At 39.4% G+C, this 20,386-nt stretch overlaps 3 pseudogenes across 2 annotated transcripts; 1 reads left to right on the forward strand and 2 right to left on the reverse strand.

Annotated features, from left to right (window-relative positions):
- Window positions 1-1,540: 1,540 nt before the first annotated feature.
- On the reverse strand, window positions 1,541-2,413 carry LOC149025104 (hydroxycinnamoyl CoA quinate transferase pseudogene; annotated as a pseudogene). The gene is made up of 2 exons (XR_016171442.1): window positions 2,383-2,413; window positions 1,541-2,284 (listed from the first exon to the last, which is right to left on the reverse strand). The product of XR_016171442.1 is annotated as a hydroxycinnamoyl CoA quinate transferase pseudogene (transcript).
- A 9,721-nt stretch (window positions 2,414-12,134) lies between these two features.
- LOC149025105 (shikimate O-hydroxycinnamoyltransferase pseudogene) lies at window positions 12,135-13,699 on the forward strand (annotated as a pseudogene). Its single transcript, XR_016171473.1, has 2 exons — window positions 12,135-12,599; window positions 12,710-13,699. The product of XR_016171473.1 is annotated as a shikimate O-hydroxycinnamoyltransferase pseudogene (transcript).
- Window positions 13,700-18,229: 4,530 nt separating this feature from the next.
- Window positions 18,230-19,617, reverse strand: LOC149025106 (shikimate O-hydroxycinnamoyltransferase pseudogene; annotated as a pseudogene).
- Between the last annotated feature and the right edge of the window lie 769 nt (window positions 19,618-20,386).

Below are 20,386 nucleotides of genomic sequence, written 5' to 3' on the forward strand. Positions count from 1 at the left end.
TTTTGTTTTCAATCAAGTAGACCCAGATGCGTTGGTTCTGCAAGTTTCTTTTAGATCGATCCAGCTGGGATAGTGATTGATGCGAATGAGAAAGCTAAGGTGTTTTGCTTCCTGAACAAGAGGGCTCGAACAGCTATGGAAATGCTTGGTTTCACTATATATGTCATCCTCTTCGATTTAGCATGGGAAATGTGTTCTGGTTGGTTGCGAAATTATGATGATGGAACTTGAAAGAAACAGAAGTGAGGCCCAGTGTTTTTGGATCATTTGTAGGTGATGGAAAGTAAGATGAACATTTTGGCCAACAAATTTGTGGGGAGAGTAACTCCACCGAAAATTGTTAAAAAAGAAGCATGTCCACAAAAATTTGAGGACAGAAGAAACAAGAAACTGATCAGTAAATAAACTAACTAGTTTATTTATCTTTGGGATGGTGGCTCTCAAAGGGGAGAGATGCCATGGGCCAACGACTGCAACTGTGCATGGAGGGTGGGTTGCAGTTAGAGAAAGAATAAGACAATTAAGTTGGTACTCAGTAATCTGGGCAAACACAAACACAAACACAAATACAAATAGTGTGGCAGCAGCAGCAGCTTCTACAAGTTTCACAAATTTTGTGATGATTTAAAGGGTTGCGTGTTGTGAACTTGTGCTATTCCCAACCTTGGGATTCGGATTGAATTGTGAATGGTGAGGAAACAACCACGACTCACCCACATTTCATTTCATTATTTTGGAACCGATTCCTGATTCCTGATTCCATGGGAGCTGACTCTGAGAGGATTGATACTGAACTGATAGGACCCACATTGCGATGTTTCTAGGAGAGTGACTCACTGAGAGAAAGGGTTATATTGACTATTGAGGTTTTATGTGTTTCTACATTTTATCTTGTTGCCCAGGTGGGTTCTTACTTCTTTGTGTTTTTAAATAACTCTAAATATATATAAACCAAACCCATGGGCTTGATAATATTATAATTGAATCTGAGCTCATTAGGCCCGCCCATATATATCCATCCAGGCCATGGTGGATGATATTGGCCGGGCTCTTTAAATTTATGGAGTCATTATTCATAAAATTAATTATTTGGTTAACTTGAATTTGTGGAAGTTTCATTATGAAAAACTGTTTGGTTGACGTGATTTTTGTAAATGCGCAAATATTTAGTACTTTTATAAGATTTCACCCCATACTCAGAAATCTACAAAGTCATGTTTTAGTGTAAAAAAGGTTGCTTAGACTTCGTACATTCGTACATCCCACAATGTTTGATCAACTAACTATCATGACTTCAATCTTTTTTATATAGGAGTGGTTGAACCATATTACAACACACAACAAATGACAATTAGAAAAAGGTATCCAAAAGAAGGTGTGGCAGACACAGAGAAACAAAAACAGTAGCAAATTGACTTCAACATTGGTCTTCATCATGATGATTGAAAGAATTTAAGCAAAAGTAGTGTTTGTTGGGTTTAGTTGTCTATTAGTACTATGTTGTTGGTCCATATAATTAGAGTTATGTGATAGTTATAATTAAAAGAAAGTTTTGGATCAATCAGCTGTTATGATAGTAAATGACAAATACACCTAGCTAGGGTCTTTTTAATGTTGTCGAAATATGAAATCAAACTAATAATATTGCCTACCCAAGTAACCCAACATAAATTAAAATTGTGGGTGTGTACGTACGTTGCTTTGAATAATTGGAGAATGGGAATTATAGAGGGTTTCCAAGGAACATATATGATAACCAAGAGAATATAGGGTAGTTCATCTACCATGACAGATTGACAGAGGCAACCCTATTATTAACCAAAGAGTCAACTACGCTATATTCTCTTGTTGTAACAAATTGGTCAATTACCAATCCATGAGTCATTCAAATTTGTAAAGCAGCTGCAGAGTAATCACAGTTGGCCGGAATAAGGCTGTTGAACTCCATGGAGAGCATATATGAGTTCTCCGCCAAAATCGTCGATAACCGAAGTGGTCTCGGCATCGACGAACAACAACACGCCCTCTCCATTGCCGTTGATATTCAAGCGATCATTTTCGTCACGTCTCAACCTCCCAGCCCATGGATAATATGCCACCAGCAGCACCTCCTTACTCAGAGCCTCCTTCAACACCTTGGCATCGAAGAAGTTGGAAGACCCATCTGGCCTATAGAAGGAAACAGTCGTAGTCGTCACATAAATATTGCGTTGTAACAAGTCTGTGTTGGAGCTCCAGAGCACCTCCTCTGGTGTATCTTGTGCCGGCCTCACCATGCTCAACACTGTACATGTAAGAATAAAAAAAGATCAATAGTCAGATCGTCTGTGCATATATATATATGGAGTATATCCATCACCTTTAACAGAGATGGAAACTCACCTGCAAGGCTGCAACGCAGAGATGAAGTGAATTGAAGGGTTATCGCTGCTGACTCCCCCGGGTGGCATGGGTCTTCTTCATACTGTATATTATATATAATATATCTACAGGTGATCCTACATTCCTACCTAATATTCTTCTCTTTTTGTTTTTGTGAACCAGATCCAACCTAATCCCTTGTCCTTGCATATTATTAAATATAGTATCAATCCATAATACATTTTTGGAATAGAACCCAAAAAGATGGGATTGGAGGCCCATCCTTCCCCTTGAGATGTACTTTTAGCCCTCCAATTCAAGGGGGCCCAACCAAAGTAAGTGAGCTTATTTGTTGGCAAACATATACATGGGATTATTCTAAACTTAGGCAGCTATTTTCAGGTGTAGAAGTGGCAGCAATTCAAAAAATCCCAATTGTTGACCCCAATACCAAAGATAGATGGATATGGAGTGGATCACTCAAGGGAAAATTTCAATGTAAAATCTGCATACTATATGGAACTGAATAATTTGAGGTTGTAGGAAAATAGAGGATCTACATCCTATGGAACACTCTTTTGGAAGAGGATTTGGCAAATCAAAACACTTCCCAAGGTAAGGTCTTTCCTGTGGAAAGCAGGACACAATGCTCTTGCAATAGGATTGGCTCTTTTTGAGAAAGGTGGAACTCTCTCTCCATTATGTCTTTTATGTAAGTCTGCATTTGAGTCATTAGTTCATACACTTTTTAAGTGTACTTTTTCTCAACAATGCTGGAAAGCATCCCTCTTAAGGTTAGATGTGAATGATTTTATTGGAGATTGCATGTTAGATTGGTGGGACTTCATTGAAGAAAAATTCAAAAATTCTGGAAATATTGATCGAGTACACACAATATGGTGTCTTTTATGTTGGTTTATATGGAAGTCAAGAAATGATTATCTTTTTTCAGCTAAAATTCCTAATCTTCAAAGTTTAATGTTTCATCTTCATAATTTGTTAGGTGAACTGGATGCAATTTCGGCTTCCGAGGACGACCGAATTCAGGTAGATAGCAGAATTTCAGCAGCAGGAAGTTCGATTGTCCCCAGAACATCAGCCTATTTCTTCTTCAAGCGTGTTCCAAATATATACAGATATTTCATTGGAGGACAATGAAGGTTGGGGAGGAAGGGCTGGTATCATTTACCAACCTAATGGCAGCTTCTTAACGGCAAAAATCAAGTCAGGTCGCGCGTTATCCGCAGCTCAGGTTGAACTGGAGGCTATCAGGGATATAATTCAAATTGCATGGACACTAGGGATTAAGAACTTTCACTTACATTCTGATTGTCGTTCGGCAGTTTTAAGTCTCTTAGAAAAGGAGAACTCCTTAGATTGGGTTTGTCTTTCTATCTCTGAGAGCATTAGATCCTTATTAGTTTTGTTTGACTTTGTAGATATATGTTTTATTCCTAGATCAGCTAATAGTAATGCTGATTTATTAGCTAAAGGATCTAGATTATTAGGTATTTCTAAAGTTGGGTGGTTGCAACAACCTTTATGCTTGTTCAACAATGTATCTTATTTTGCTGGGTACTTTAACCCAGCTTGGTTAATTTAATGTCATTGTTTGATTAAAAAAAAAATAAAAAAAAATAACGGTTTTCGTCTTCTTAAATTTCTCAGATGATCAGATTTTAAAAATATTTACCTAATATTTTCAAAATTTTTTATTCAAATGGATTCTATTTTATAAAGTAATTATCCACCCTCAAATTATGTGATAATTTTTCTCACTTAACTAATATTCTATCATTACAAATGATGGAACTGATTAATCATGAGAGGATTCAACAAACAAAAAACAAGATGTTGTTGGCCCTAGAATTGCCAAGAGATTGAAAGAATTGGTAACTACTTTTTACAAGTTCTTATTGAGTAATTTTTTTTAAAATCTGACCATCAAGAGGGGAATGAAGGGAATTACTCATTTATCTAGCATCTATAGTTTGATGTTACATAATTAATTAATAATTAAAACAGTGAATTACCATTGTGTTTGTAGTGTTTACACTTTCTCAAATTTATTATATTACATTTCTATCCCTTATGTCTTGAATTATATATAAAAACCATAGGCCTACTATTAGAATAATAAAATTAAGTGATGAGTTAGCATGTAATGTATTTTACAAATTCCAATATTACCCTTCTTTATTTCATGAAACCCCCCCCCCCAAAAAAAAAAAAGAAAGAAAGTCTACTATCTTTTACCATAAAAAATAGGGTGTGTAAATGCAATTTATTCTAATTAAAATTGAGGTTTGTAATAGAATAAATTTGAAGAAATGTAAACCTAATTGTTTGCAAACATGGAGGATGTAAACATAATTTATTCTAATTAAATTGGAAAAGGCTTTACAGAAGAGCTCTAGGCTCGACTTTTGCACTTGATTAGGAACAATAATTAATAGGCCAACACTTTATTTTTTGTTTTTTTATTAAATGTGCTTGGTTAAATTAACTTCATGTTTTTTAGGTATACTTATTAATACCCCAAATTACTGAGAAATTATTAAATTACATCTACTATCACAATTCAATTAAAAGTAGTCCATCAACCAGAGAGTATCAAAAGAAGAGGGGGAGGGGTGGGGTGAGGGAGGCAGAGTTAGAGACAAGAGAGAATGAATAGATTAGAGTGAGAAGACAACAACCCATGGTCAAAGGATATTAATAATTTTGAACTCTTAACTAGGATTGAAATACAAAAACAAGTCCATCATCAAATGATAATGCAAGTGATTCAACATTAATTTCAGAAGAATATAAGAAATAACTATAATGTTCATTTTTTAAGCCGGGGATGAGGATGTTAATATGTCGCAGCAAGAGTCAAACCCACGACCTCTTTACTAAGAAGTGTTGATTTCACCACTAGAACAGCTCTGCCTTGACTATTAACGTTCCTTATTTATTACTGCATGATTCGTCCCACGTTTCTTTCATCTTTATAATTTCCTTATTTATCATGAGAAACAAGTTTCATATACTTTTTTAGATTTTTCAATTAAATGAAAAAAAAATTTATGCAAAAAAAAATCTTCTTTAGAATCCAGCAAATCTTTTTGTCTCCTAGTTAAATTTCAACACACCTGACTTCGTCTTCATTTCTTCCGATTACCTTCAATTCTAAGGATTTATTTCTATCACCTACTATTCTCCACTTATGCCACCTTATTTTATTATTTTATTATTTTTTATGTAAAAGAAATATTCTATTGGCTATGATCCTGCTTCTGTTCCACCTCCATGTCATAAGCATTATTTTAGAAAAGTTCTTGAATCGTAGGTAACTCTTAGATATAATGAAGTTGTAAGGAAACGATGAATAATTAAGATTATAACAAATATTACCAAAAAAAATATATAAATTAAGATGATAGCAATTTGTATTTTGAAAAATGTAGTAGCATTTGAATTCCGGACGGAGCCGGGCGCCGCCACCACCACAACAAACAACAAAGGGGGAAGGCACGGGGCCGGGGAAAAAACCACCCGAGGCGAAAAAACAAACAAACCCCCACCGCAGACGGCACCGGGCGAGCGAAACCGAGGGGAAAACGGGAACGCACCGGCACGCCACAACCCAGCGCCCACCAGCCCGAACCAGCCCGCCGCCGGCAACACGGCGCACGGCAACACGAGACGGGAGGCCGAAAACCACACCAACACACCGCGCCGAGACAGGAGAAAAGTCGCGGAGCCACGGCCGAACGGGGGCCCCAGGGAAGACCAAGACACCACCAGCCACCAGCCGAGAGACGAGGAAAGCCCGAAGAGAAGAACCAACAGGAACAAGCAAAAGAGAGGGAGAGAACACAAACGGGTGGGACGAGGGGGGAGGAAGGCAAGAGAAGGGCCGAGGCACCGGGCCAGGATCGAACGAGCTCGCGCGCCAAACCACCCCAGAACCAAAAAGGGCAAGGCCAAAACGAGGCCCACACGCAAGGCAACGATGCAACCAGAAGAACCCAAACAGCCGAAAGGGAGACGGACAAAAACCAGGAGGAGCAGCCCGGGGGGAACAACGAGAAAAAAAAAAAAAACAACCCACCAAAGAGGGAACAAACCGAAAACCCACACAACGGAAAGCGCCACCCACCGAGCGAACGAGACCAGGGTGCAACCCAGGGAAAACACCAAAGGCCGAGAAAACCACGGGGAAAGACGAGGAGAAAACAGCGTCTACCGACGGGAGGGGCGGAAGGGTGTTGTAAATACGAACCGGTAAAGAAAAATTCGGCCCCGAACCCAACCATAAATGTTGTTTTGTTAAGATGTGCGGACCGGCCGCAATAAAAATCCTTGAATTCCTCGATATATTGCTAGGGGTTGTCGTGTGGAAGTGATATGTCGAGGTGTCGCTGGGGTGACACGACACCCCTTGGCGACACTGACTTAACAATTTCTCGGCGATATATTGCCATATCGCCGACTTCTGGCGATAAATAGGGGGATTCGGGCGAATTTCGCCGAAATTTCCCACTTGATTTTTTTACATTTTCTCTCTCCCTTCTCCAGAGCTTCTCTCTCTCATTTTTCGCACTTTTCACCATATTTTGGTCCGATCTTCGACATCTATGAGTACATCTTGCTTCATCATTGCCGGATGTCACGTTGTTTCTGTTGATTAGGCTATGTTTTTTCACGAATCTGGGAATTTTTTCATCAAACAAGTAACCATTCTTGGGGGCAGAAGATCACCGTTATAGAGGTGCAATTAATGATTATCTAGAACACTATCAGTATCGTATGACATGGGATCATTATGTGAGATTGTTGGGGGAGCATCACTGGAGGCAGTCTAAGTCACAGGAGTTCGATCCACCTAGGCACAGTACTTGGTATTGAGAGTTCGAGATTTTATATAGTTGGATCATTGGATGACTCTATGTATTTGTACTTTATATGGTTGGTTGATTCTATGTATTTGTACAATGAATTGTAGACTTTAGATAATTTGGTTTTTATGAGTTTTTAGAATTTTGGTTTGGGGCTTTTGTCCGCTTATAGTAGGACATGGGTCAATTAAGAACATTAGTTTAGGTGATGTTTTAGGTCAAAATAACACTCCCAATGTGTTTATTGGCCTCAAATTAAGCTACACGTCAAATTTCAAGTCAAAATGACCTGAAATACCCTTCGAAATAGGGGTTCCATTTTTCATCGAACCCCAACCAAAAGTCACCAGACTTTTGACGACTTGTCGCCAGAGTCGCCGTGTCGCCGTGTCTGACCCTGGCGACACGGGTCGACATGTCGAACCTTGGTCAAGATACTTGTTACTTTCCCGGTAAAATCAATACCATTCCATGATTGCCTATCCTTATTTTTTCGTATCACTTGTTAGATATTTTTTCTAACTCTTTTATTAGGATTTTTTGAAAATGTTCCTTTTTTTTTTCTTCTAATTATTCTTTGAGTTTTTACCGGGGCTACCTTAAGGGGGTGAAACTCTATTCCATCCAAATTGGGGCAGCACACACAGTTGGAAGAAGTAGTTTTGTTATTTGAAGTAAAAGAATTGAAAATCTGTCATAATATTTTTTATATCAAAATACAAAACTCATAATGCCGTACGTCCACAACCCAGACGAGTCCGTTTTCTAAAACTCGTACAAAATCTTTTGAAAGACATTCATGTGTTCAGATTGCAAAGAAATAGCAAGCAGCAAGCTCCCATCACCACTCACCAGTGGAGCTTGGTATGATGAATGTCATCCCTTCAAAAGGGATCCAAGTGGGCCCCACGTAAATGGGTCGTCCCCACCCCAAATCAGCATCATAAATCGGCAGTCAGTCGTACCCAACTTGTAATCCAAGCAGGATGGGATGAAAACTCACCTGCAAGGCTGCAACTGAGAGACGAAGTGAAGGGATGAAAACTCACCTGCAACCGAAAAACGAAGGGAAGGGTTATTGCTTGTGTCGGCCAGGTGGGTTCTGGTTCTTCATTCTATCTTTATATATATATATATAGGACAGAAGAGCTTACCCAACCAAATCAATCTCCATGCATATGATATCTGCAGCCAATAATGCATTAATTTCATATTTTAATAAATATTTTTGTTAATTATAGTGGAGCTGGGTAGTGGATAAGAGTTGGGGAAACTTTAGACCAGACCAGGGAATTATTCTAGACTGGACCAGGAACAGAAAAGGACTCAGATTAAGATGCAAAAGAGACGGGTAGATTTTAACTCTAGCTCAGATTAAAATATGAATACAAGTTAACATTAGGGAAAATTTTGTAACAACCATGAATATCAGGGAGGCCGACAAATATTGATATTTTACACATGGAATGAGGGTTAGGAGATGACATTTCGAAAAATTCAAACGAGCGTAATTTTAAAACTTAGGGAGGGCATTGACAAATTCTAATATTTTTTATTCATTTCGGAAAACATCTAATCATGTCAATTATCAAAAGAGAAAGAAATTATTAACTAAAAATAATAAAAAAATAATAATCTTGTCCCTTTTCTTGTTTTTTTTTTTTTTTTTCTTCACCTAAAAAAACAGGATAGTCTCCTTTTCAATCCACACGGAAAGAGAATTGTTGGTACAACTACTTAATTGGAGACTTGCCACTGGAATGTAGTTGCAAAACCAGTGAGATACAATAATGATCGACTCTTCAGTAATTGAGACTATCATAATGTGTAAAATTGTCATAGACTTGTAGGTGAGAGTCATGAAGATGATAATAGAGGTGAGGGAGTCGACTATGGTGAGGGTGGCACAGGGTACACTACAGAAGAGGTGCTCTGGAGCTCCAGTGCCGACTTGGTAGGAGGAACATTTACTTTTTAGGCCGAACGGGTGTTCTAATAACTTCTTCAATGCAAGCATGCTCAAGGAATGATGAGTAAGGTGCTGCTGGAGTTCTATCCATGGGGAGGAAGGATTGACGCGAGAAGTGAATGGTCATATTGAGGTCAAACTGCAATGGTGAGGGAGTGTTGTTTGTGCAGGCTCACACCACTTCCATTCTCGATGATTTTAGAGCATGTTTGGTTACATGAGTCTGGAGATTTCAAATCAATGGAGTCATAATCCATAAAATTAACTGTTTGGTTGTAGAATGAAATCAGAATAACTATTTGAACAACGTGATCTTTGTGAACGTCAAAATGTTTAGCACTTTTATAGTAGGGCTGAATTTCATTCCATACCCATAAATATACAAATTCATATTTTTAGTGTAAAAAGATGAATCTCTAGATTTCATGAATTCAAAAATTTTCACAATCATATGGGTATAAATCTCGCATTCATGAATACAAAGATTTGAAATCCTCTGGATTCATATAACCAAACAGTTAAGGATTTTAAATCCTGCATGGACCTCAACTGCCACATCCTTTATGTCAACGACTACACACCACCGACATTTCTACTTGATCCTCTCGCCAAAAATCTCATGCATGAATGCATGCACGAGCCAGCCAAAGTCTGAAGGCAACCAACTGAAAACGAGTGAGTACTTATTCCTTAAAATGATTGAAAACAAAAGAAAGATTGATTTTGCTGGCTACTACTGCAAAAGGCTTTCAAGTCGGGATGCTGGCGGCAACGAGGAGCGTTTAGGTAGAGGAAGGAGATGAAGAGAGCATTGGCGGTGGTGGATGCCAAGATGAGATGCTGGAGATTAGCAGTGAGAATACTGGTCCAGTAACATCTAATGAAGAAGGCCATGCAGATGCAGTACAAGGCGATGATGATGATAAACACAAGTATAAGAAGAGAAAGGAGTATCATAAGCACAAGGCAGAGCAAATCAGAGACATGGAAGCGCCAATATCTTAATTCCCTGCTTCTGAGTTCAGTTTTTTCTTTATTTCTTTACAAAATTTTCCACCGCGAATTCTTTCTACTTAAATTGATCGCAGAGTCTATATAAGACTAAAACATTGAATTATTTTCAAGTATTATTTGGTTTTTAATGGATAAATAATGAGGATTGAGACTTATCTATTCATTTGCATTGGTAATTGCAGTCCATTTAGGGAATCACCTCACCGAGATGAGAAACAATGGCAGCAATTGAGCAAGCAACTAGGTCTTGCTCCAAAGGCAAGTCAAACTCTGGTTTCAAAAGCGTAGAGCTCAAATTAAGGTTTTTACTAGTATAAATACTGAATTCTCTAGCATGGAGGATTTCCTCTACTTTCTCTTATTGTAATGTTAGAATGCTAAGAGTGTTGCAGGAGTGGCAACGTAAATGTGGATCAAGCCGTGGAAGAGGTAACTGAAATGACCATTGCACGTTATGTTAGGTTTATCCTAAGCAATATATAGGCTTGAATTAATTACTGGGGTTAATAATTGATGATGATCTCAATACATTGGGGCCGATGCCTTGCCATTAGTATTGAGATGGGCCAAACCGACTAATTGTGGAAGTAGACTAGGATTTGGGATTGCTATTATAAATAGTTATGATGGGTCCCTCCAATCACTTAAGTTCTTTTATTCTCTTCTCTCTCCACAAGAAAGAGGTACGGTAGAAAAGACGAAGAGATTAGAGAAGGTTTCGTCATTCTGCAGATTCGGCATTCAAGGTTTGGATTAATTTTCTTCAACATACGCCTGATGTAAAGTATGTTCAATACTTTTTAAATATCATATCGTATTTTAGTTCTTGCTTGGTTTTATTATTGATTAGGGTTTTAAGTAAACCCTCGAAATTCTAACACGTTAACCATTATGGATCAGGAGTGTTGAAACAAGTCTCAAGATACTTAATTATGATGAATCAATTGGACTCTTTTCCATAGATAAAACTGATTTTGCTATTAGGTCAGAAAAACATCATCGGCATTGCACATCTCTACAGTGCACAATAGTGTATTTATATGCTAAATAAGTGGCTGAAGAAGACTTACAGAATTAAAAATATATTAAGATATATATTTTTTTAAAAAATTTAGAATTAAATATTTAATCACAATCACTTATTTGGCATATAAATGCACTGTTATACACAATAAAGGGCTGTGCACAACAAAGAACTTTTTTCCCGATCAATAACCTTTCCAATGAGATTTTGCCTAATTTGTAAAGACGAAGAAGAAAAGTGAAAACGCTCTTAGTAAGACAGAAAGTAATTTAGATGTTAAGAAAATTATTTTATATTGAATTAATTTAAGCCGTTAGATTTATACATAGCAATCATTTACCAAGAAATAGATAAAAATTAATTAATGGTGTCTTAAAAGTGAACTGTGCCAATTAAGTTGTATGTAAACAGTCCAAATTAAGTGCTGCTCCCATGCAATATCCGTTCCGTTTGTGTCATGATATTCCAATCAAATTGGGGGCTGGAAGGAATAATTTTTTATTTAAAAGAAAATCTATCACAATATCTTTGATACTAATTCATCAAAATACAAAACGGTACCGTTTACGCAACCCAGACGAGTCAACTTCTTAGTTGGAGACTAGCCACTAGAATACAGCAGCAAAATCTGGGTGAAAGATCTGCTCCACAATAATTGAGACTATCATAATCAAAATAATTGTGATAGATTGGCAGGTGAAAGTCATGAAGATGATAACGAAACAACCTCTAGAATTTCATTTAATGCGTAGCACGAGAAGTCGACTGTTGAGATCGAAATCTTGATCCAAGCCCCGATTTGGTGGAAATACATATATTGAAAGAATTAAGTGAGCCACTGAAATCCCCGAGTCTCTCAACTGAAGTCGGTGAATATAAACATTACTTCTCCGCGCAGACTTGCAGGTGTGAGTGAGTGATCCTGAAGATGAAGATGATGATAGAGGTGAGGGAGTCAACTATGGTGAGGCCGGCGCAGGATACACCACAGAAGGTGCTCTGGAGCTCCAATGCCGACCTGGTGGGAGGAACATCTTTTGTGAGGACCGTTTACTTCTATAGGCCAAACGGGTGTTCCAACTTCTTCGATTCCAACTTGTTGAAGGAGGCTCTGAGTAAGGTTCTGGTGGAGTTCTATCCATGGGGAGGGAGGTTGAGCCGGGACGTGAATGGTCGTATTGCGATCAACTGCAATGGAGAGGGAGTGCTGTTTGTGGAGGCTCACACCACTTCGGTTCTCGATGATCTAAACGAGTTTACACCCTCCATGGAGCTCAACTCTCTCATCCCTGACTTCAGCGACTACGGCGCCGATATCTCTTCTTATCCTCTCGTTGCCGCTCAGGTAAGAATTAAAAAAAAAAAAAAAAAAAAAGAAAGAAAAGTAGATCCACAACATACAAAAACCAAAAATCGCATGCACATGATTGATTTTGCTAGCTACTACTCACACAGGTGACACGGTTCGGCTGCGGTGGAATTTGCCTGGGTGTGGCAATGGATCATTGCGTGGGTGATGGATTGTCCGGAAACCACTTCATCAGCTCTTGGTCCGAAACGACACGTGGCATTGACATCACTCTTCCACCATTCATCGACCGGACACTTTTACGTTGCAGGGACCCACCAACTCCTAAGTTTCCCCACGTGGAGTACCAGCTCCCTCCTCCTTCGTGCACCGAAACGCATTTACCTATCAAACAGTCCTTTGCAAATCCCGACAGGAACGCCATTGAAATGTTGAAAATCACACGCAAGGAGCTTCACATCCTCAAGGCCAAGTCTGATAACAGCTATACTTCCCATGAGATGTTGACTGCCCACCTGTGGCGTTGCCTATGCAAGGCAAGAGGATACCCTGATGATCAAGAAACCAAGTTCTACGTTCCCGTCGACGGACGGTCCAGATTGCGCCCTCCCCTTCCACCTGGTTACCTTGGCAACGCCATATTCATCGCCACACCGAGTGCCATGGTCGGCGACCTCTTGAACAACCCGTTGAGCTATGCTGCGTCGAAGATCCATGAGAGCTTGATGCGGATGGATGACGAGTACATGAGATCAGCCCTCGATTACTTGGAGCTACAGCCTAATCCTACGGTTATCTTTCCAGGGAACCACCCTCCATGGATCACTAGTTGGGCGAGGCTGCCGATTTACGACGTAGATTTTGGTTGGGGACGTCCCATATACGTGGGCCCTACTTGGATCCCTTCTGAAGGCCAGACTTTCGTCCTACCAAACTCCGCCAATGATGGGAGCTTATTGGTTACTCTTTCTTTGCAATCTGAACATATGAATGTCTTTAAAAAAATTTTGTATACCAACCAAGGAAAAATTTCAGTTGGTCCAATATCGGTAAGCAGCTTTTCGCCTGGCGAAACGAAACCAGGGGCCGAAACGAAACTTGCAGGATATCGCCGATTTTCGGGGATTTCTCGCTGATTTCTAACCGAAACTGGCGAGATACCGATTTCTCGACGGAGGATTTAGAAGCCGGAGTCGATGATGGGTGGTGGACGGTGGTAACGAGCGACATCAGGTTCGGCGAGGTGTTGGATGAGACCGTCAAGGTAAGGGTTGACAGGAGATCGGAGGAGGAAGAAGGCGCGGGGGAAACCGAGTCCGGGATAACGAAGGTGTCATCGCGGTTCGCTACCACCACTAGCCCATCTTCTTCAACTTCTCTCAACAGGCTCCTTCAAAGCGTCACCAAGGAGCGGAGCTTCAAAAAATCCTCTGGAGTCTACCGATTTCGCTGCAGCCTTCACGTTTACAAGATCATTGGAAGAACAGAAACTGAAGAATGTATAGTGATATCTCCAAGGAAGGCTTTGTTGTTCGCATGTCAACCTCTGCCGGAGCGGCCGCAGCAACCGACTCTTCCACTTCTACTTCTGCTGGTGTAGTTGCAGAAGAATGGAAGAATGGAAGACTGAAGACTCAAACCAGCTTTGCTTTTAAAATATTAAAAGAAAAAAGAAAAAGGAAAACACAAGACAACCACGTGGTACCTGTATAAAGATATTAAATGAAGAGAGATGATAAAGCATTAAATGAAGAGAGATAAAGTTTAAATGTAAAGCAAACTGTAGCTTTAGTGCGCAGACCAGAGTATTCATTTTTTAAAGAAAATTTTCACCTGAATCGGCGAAATCAACCGAGATTTAACATTGTAAGCTGCAAGAAAGACCATATCTCGGCGAAGTTTCTTTCCCTGATACCAACTTGGGTTGGTCTAAGTGGTAAGCAGCTTATTAGTTTAAGCAAGTTTTTCGTATCGAATCCTTGTGGATGCAAGAAATCCTCGCTGGGAGACTCACCCACTACAGTCAGGTGTGCGACGCAGGTCAAACCACTGGTTTATAAACCGGGGTTGACAAACCAAAAAAAAATAAAAAATTTCTGTATCAGTTCTAGAGGTCCCGATCCATGCCGGACGATAAGAAGAATTAGAGCATTAAAAAGAATATATAGTGTGAGGCTTTTCTTATTTTAATTGGTAATTAGAGTTTGTGGTTATGAATAATTTATTTGTAAGAATTCTTAATTTCATCGATTTCTTTGGCCCGAATTTGCTCATATCCATTCTTACCCTGACGTGATTCCGGCCCAGCTTTTATAACCTCGAGGGCGGGTACATTTGAATTACAAAATAATTGGCCCAAAAGAGGTCCGATTGGGTTTGGGTTTGATCTTTGCATGTGGATCGATATATCCATCAGTTTCAACATATACGTCTGGCGATGAGTACGAATATTGACAATGATCTAACTGGTTTAACTTGAGTCGGCTGGTCCGGGTTTGGTAACGATCGGTTCATGTTAAACCGAACCGCTGCAAACAAACAACCCAAGCCATTACTTGTGGGGCGAAGGTATCCAATCATTGAGAGAAGAAACATGGTCCCAATAAACTCTGGATAGGCGATTGTGCTTAAATAGGGAACCATTACTAACTCGCAAATAGAGACTTAATCCTCTGATTGTGCAGCTAAGAAGAAGATTTGCCAATCTATCCAACGGTGGAAAGCAACAAGGTAAGATCTATATAAGTTAATGACAAACACATGAAGGAGGTAACTGAATCATCTCCCTCATTTCTATCTTTTATTTAAGCTATGCAACTAACCAGAGCTTTACCGTGGTGCTTTCATTGACTTAACTATCATATGTGACTTTTTGACCAATGAATTGGCTCACAACTGACTCAAGGAAGGATTGAGAAAGGTGTTGGTTGAGTTCTATCCATGGGGAGGAAAGGGTTGATGCGAGATGTGAATGGTCGTTTCGAGGTCAAACTACAATGGTGAGGGAGTGTTGTTTGTGGAGGCTCACATCACTTGGGTTCTCAATGATTTCAAGGATTTTACACCCTCCATGGAACTCAACTGTTTCATCCTTGCCGTCATTGACTACGCCGATATATCTTCTTATCCTCTAGCTGTTGTTCAAGTAAAAAAAAACAAACTTTACATAGACCCCTTTGCTTGTTATTAATTACATCTATTATTCCATAAATAATAAAAAAATTAATTACAAATGCACTTGTTAAAAATTAGGATTAATTAATAACATCATCACTAAATAAATCAATTAATAATTGGCCAAAAAGAGGTCCGATTGGGTTTGGGTTTGATCTTTGCATGTGGATCGATCATTACTTGTGGGGTGAAGGAATCCAATCACTGAGGGAAGAAACGTGGTCCCAATAAACTCTGAATAGGCGATTGTGCTTAAATAGGGAACCATTACTAACTTGCAAATAGATACTTAATCCTTTGATTGTGCAGTTAAGAAGAAGATTTGCCAATCTATCAGACGGTGGAAAGCAACAAGGTAAGATCTATATAAATTAACGACAAACACAGGAAGGAGATGACTGAATCATCTCCCTCATTTCTATCTTTTATTTAAGCTATACAACTAACCAGAGCTTTAAAGTGGTGCTTTCATTGACTTAACTATTTTATGTGACTTTTTGACCGATGAAGTGGCTCACAACTGACTCAAGTAAGGTGTTGGTTGAGTTCTATCCATGGGGAGGAATGACTCAAGGAAGGATTGAGTAAGGTGTTGGTTGAGTTCTATCCATGGGGAGGAAAGGGTTGACGCGAGATGTGAATGGTCGTTTCGAGGTCAAACTACAATGGTGAGGGAGTGTTGTTTGTGGAGGCTCACATCACTTGGGTTCTCAATGATTTCAAGGATTTTACACCCTCCATGGAACTCAACTGTTTCATCCTTGCCGTCATTGACTACGCCGATATATCTTCTTATCTTCTAGTTGTTTTTTTTGGCCAAAACAAACAAGTAGCGATTAAATTAAATGAAAGAGTTAAGGTCATAAGACCTATACAAACGGGAGGGATCCACAATAAACAAAGGTGGTATACCCCACCAAGATCTATCTAGAGATAACCTGCAAGCACCCTTAGCAAGAAAATCCGCATAGCCATTGCCAATTCTAGGAATATAACCAAAAGAAACCCTATGGAAAAAAGAACAACGCTTCAAAATATCTACTACTAAACTGAGACACATCCAATCCAAGGATGATTGGAGACCCAGAAGATCCCTAACAACGGGTAAACAGTCCGAATGAAGATGCAAATCCACAGCTCCTAAAGAAGAGCCCAGAATAATGCCATCTCTAATTGCTTCAAGTTCAATTAAGGTTGGTGAAGCACTATGACCAAACCTGCTTTGAGCCGCTACAAAACCACCATTATAATTCCACATGATACACCATCGACCTCATTTGTGTGAAGTACTATCCCATGATCCATCAATAAAAATTTGAAAAAGAGCAAGTTCTTCAGAAATGATGTGACTAGGCCTTGGATACAAATCCCCATGAGCCCTTTGAGATTTCATTATATGAAATTGTATATATGCACATAGATAAGAGAAAGTAGTCATTGTATGAATTATGGAGGCCTCAATCCCTCTAAAGAGTGCTAGCATTCCATATACACCAAGCTAAGGCACTCCACATCTGATTCACTAGGGTTAAGTTGTCAAAACCATGGAACTTGATTTTGATAAAATCCATCCAATCAAATAAATTTGTCCCTAAAAAAATCAGATGTATTAATACAGAGTGGCCATAGTCTCCAACACTCTTTAGCATAATGACAAAAAAACAAAGTATGACATACATTCTCTGAACTATGACCACAAATTAAACAAAGAGGGGTGAGTGAAACATTTCTCGAGAAGAAGGAGCTCCCAATTGCAATAGCTTCATGTGAGGATCGCTACAAAAATTGTTTAATCTTTGGGAGAGTAGGAATCTGCCAAATCATTTTCCAATATATTAAAGAAGAGGAAGAAGAAAAAACAAATTTTACATAGACCCCTTTGCTTGTTATTAATTACATCTATTATTCCATAAATAATAAAAAATTAATTACAAATGCACTTGTTAAAAATTAGAATTAATTAATAATGTTATCACTAAATAAATATTCGAAATATAAATTTTCCTTTCTTATAGCTCCATGGCTAACTACAATAACATTCTCTATTCCCTAATATAAGGAAATGTGTAGCTATCTCTTTGAACTAAAATGAAGACATAAATGTAAAAAAAAAATGAAAGATATGATTAGTTTAATTAATCTTCATATGTATTAAATGCTAAGATTTATTTTTTTTTCAATTCAATGTCAATTTTTATTTGTATGTACTATTTCAAATGCCCATTTTTTACGGATTCACATCCTCTGTAATTCCTTTCCCTACAATTCCTTATAATTCCCTCATAGGATTGTGCCATGTGGAATTTAAGTAATCCAAAGGTTATCCAATTTAAACTAAATTTGAATTTTATTTAAACCCACCCATAAATTTGAATTTTATTTAAACTCTAGTTTGTTGGATAACCTTTGGATTACTTAAATTCCATGTCAATTTTTATGTTGTAGGGAAAGGAATTACAGAGGATGTGAACCCATTTTTTACTAGTCAAATTCTAAAACTCATACAAAATCTTTTGAAAGAGCGTCATGTGCTCAGATTGCAAAGAAGTGGCAAGCAATAAGCTCCCATCACCCATCGTGGAGGTGGAGGTGGAGGTGGAGGTGGAGGTTGGTAGGAGGAATGCCATCCCTTCAAAAGGCAACCAAGTGGGCCCCATGTAGATAGGTTTTCCCCACCCCAAATCAGCATCATAAATGGGCAGTCGTACCCAACTTGTAATCCAAGGAGGGATGGGTCGACCCTGGAATGTGGAATGATAACCATCGGGTTAGGCTGGAGCTCCAAATAATCAAGGGCCGACCTCAACCTCAAGTACTCATCATCCATCCGCATTAAGGCGTCATATATGGACCCTTCTCACGGCGTACGTCAATGGATTGTTCGATCAAGAGTTCCCTGGCCACGGCTATTGGTGCCGCAGGGAAGACGACATATATTGCCCAAGTAACCAGGTGGAAAGAGGAGGGCACAATCTGGACCGTCCATCGACGGGTATATAAATCCTGCTCTCCAGCTGATCATCGTTTTCACCACGTGCCATGCATATGCAGCGCCATATGTGTCCAGCCAGCACCTCGTAAGAGGTATAGGAGTTGGTCTTGGCCTTGGCCTTGAGTATGTTCAGCTGCTCACGAGTAATCTTTGTCATAAAAGGAACCAGCAGCAAATTTCTTGGAGTGTTGTTGGAATCCGATTCAGAATTTTTTATGGTTTCTTGGGACGTTTTGGGGGAAAGTGAGGGTTGGTATTCCATGTGGTGGACTGTCGGAGTTGAAGGGTTCCTGGCTCTGCAAGAGTGTCCGGTTGATGAAAGGTGGAACAGTACTACTGATATCTAACCCGCGTGTCATTTCAGACCATGAGTTGATGAAGTGAATACACGATACTCCATCTCCCACACAGTGCTCCATACTCACACCAAGAGCTACTCCACCGCACTTAAAACGTGTCACGTACCTGTAACAAGACAAGGGGATTATGAAGAGATATCTCCAGATCGAGGTGTAATCAATGGCTGGGACAAGGCAGTTGAGCTCCACTCTGGGTGTAAAATCCACCAGATCATCGATGACCCAACTGGTCTGATCAGCCTCGATCGACAAACAACACTCCCTCTCCATTACAGTTGATCTCTACACGACCATTCTCGTCTCGCCTTAACCTACCAGCCCACGGATAGAATGGTACGAGCACCTTACCCAACGCCTCCTTCAAAATGCCGCCGTCGAAGAAGTTGGAGGATCCGTTTGGCCTATAGAAGTAAACGGTCGTCATATGAAAACTCCCAGCAACCAGATCGACGTTGGAGCTCCAGAGCACCTTCTGCTGCGAATCCTGCACCGGCCTCACCATTGTTGATTCTTTCACTTCTACTGTCATCATCTTCGCTCACACCTGCACGTATGACAATAATCAACACCCGGACAATTGGACAAAGATCAATCATCGGATGTGATCGATATATCCATCAGTTTCAACGACATAGATAGATCGATGCATGGAAACTCACCTGCAATTGAGAGACGGAGTGAAGGGATGAAGACTCACCCGCAGGCCGTAACAGAGAAACGAAGGGAAGGGTTATTGCTTGTGTCGGCCAGGTGGGTTCTGGTTCTTCATTCTATCTTAAATATAAATTATATATAGGACAGAAGAGCTTACCCAGCCAAATCAATGTCCATGCATATGATATCTGCAGCCAATAATGCATTAATTTCATATTCTATCTTTAATATATATTTTTGTTATAGTGGAGCTGGGTAGTGGATAAGAGTTGGGGGAACTTTAGACCAGACCAGGGGAATTCTATACTGGACCAGGAACAGAAAAGGACTCAGATTTCTAACTTTTTGGTGGACAGATTAAGATGCAAAAGAGACGGGTAGATTTTAACTCTAGCTCAGATTAAAATATGAATATAAGTTAATGTTAGGGAAAATTTTTTAACAACCACGAACGAACATCAGGGAGGCTGACAAATATTGATATTTCACACATGGAAGGAGGGTTAGGGATGACATTTCAAAAAACCCGAACGAGCGAACTAAATTTAAAACTTAGGGAGGGCATTGGCAAATTCTAAAATTTTAGACATGAAAACACTCCAGAGAAAAAATTTGAGAAATTGAAAGAGCAAGAAGTAAATTTG

The sequence above is a fragment of the Hakea prostrata genome, chromosome 2 (assembly GCF_041222555.1).
Source record: "Hakea prostrata isolate BN-2017 chromosome 2, UWA_Hpros_2, whole genome shotgun sequence".
Classification (NCBI taxonomy): Eukaryota; Viridiplantae; Streptophyta; class Magnoliopsida; order Proteales; family Proteaceae; genus Hakea; species Hakea prostrata.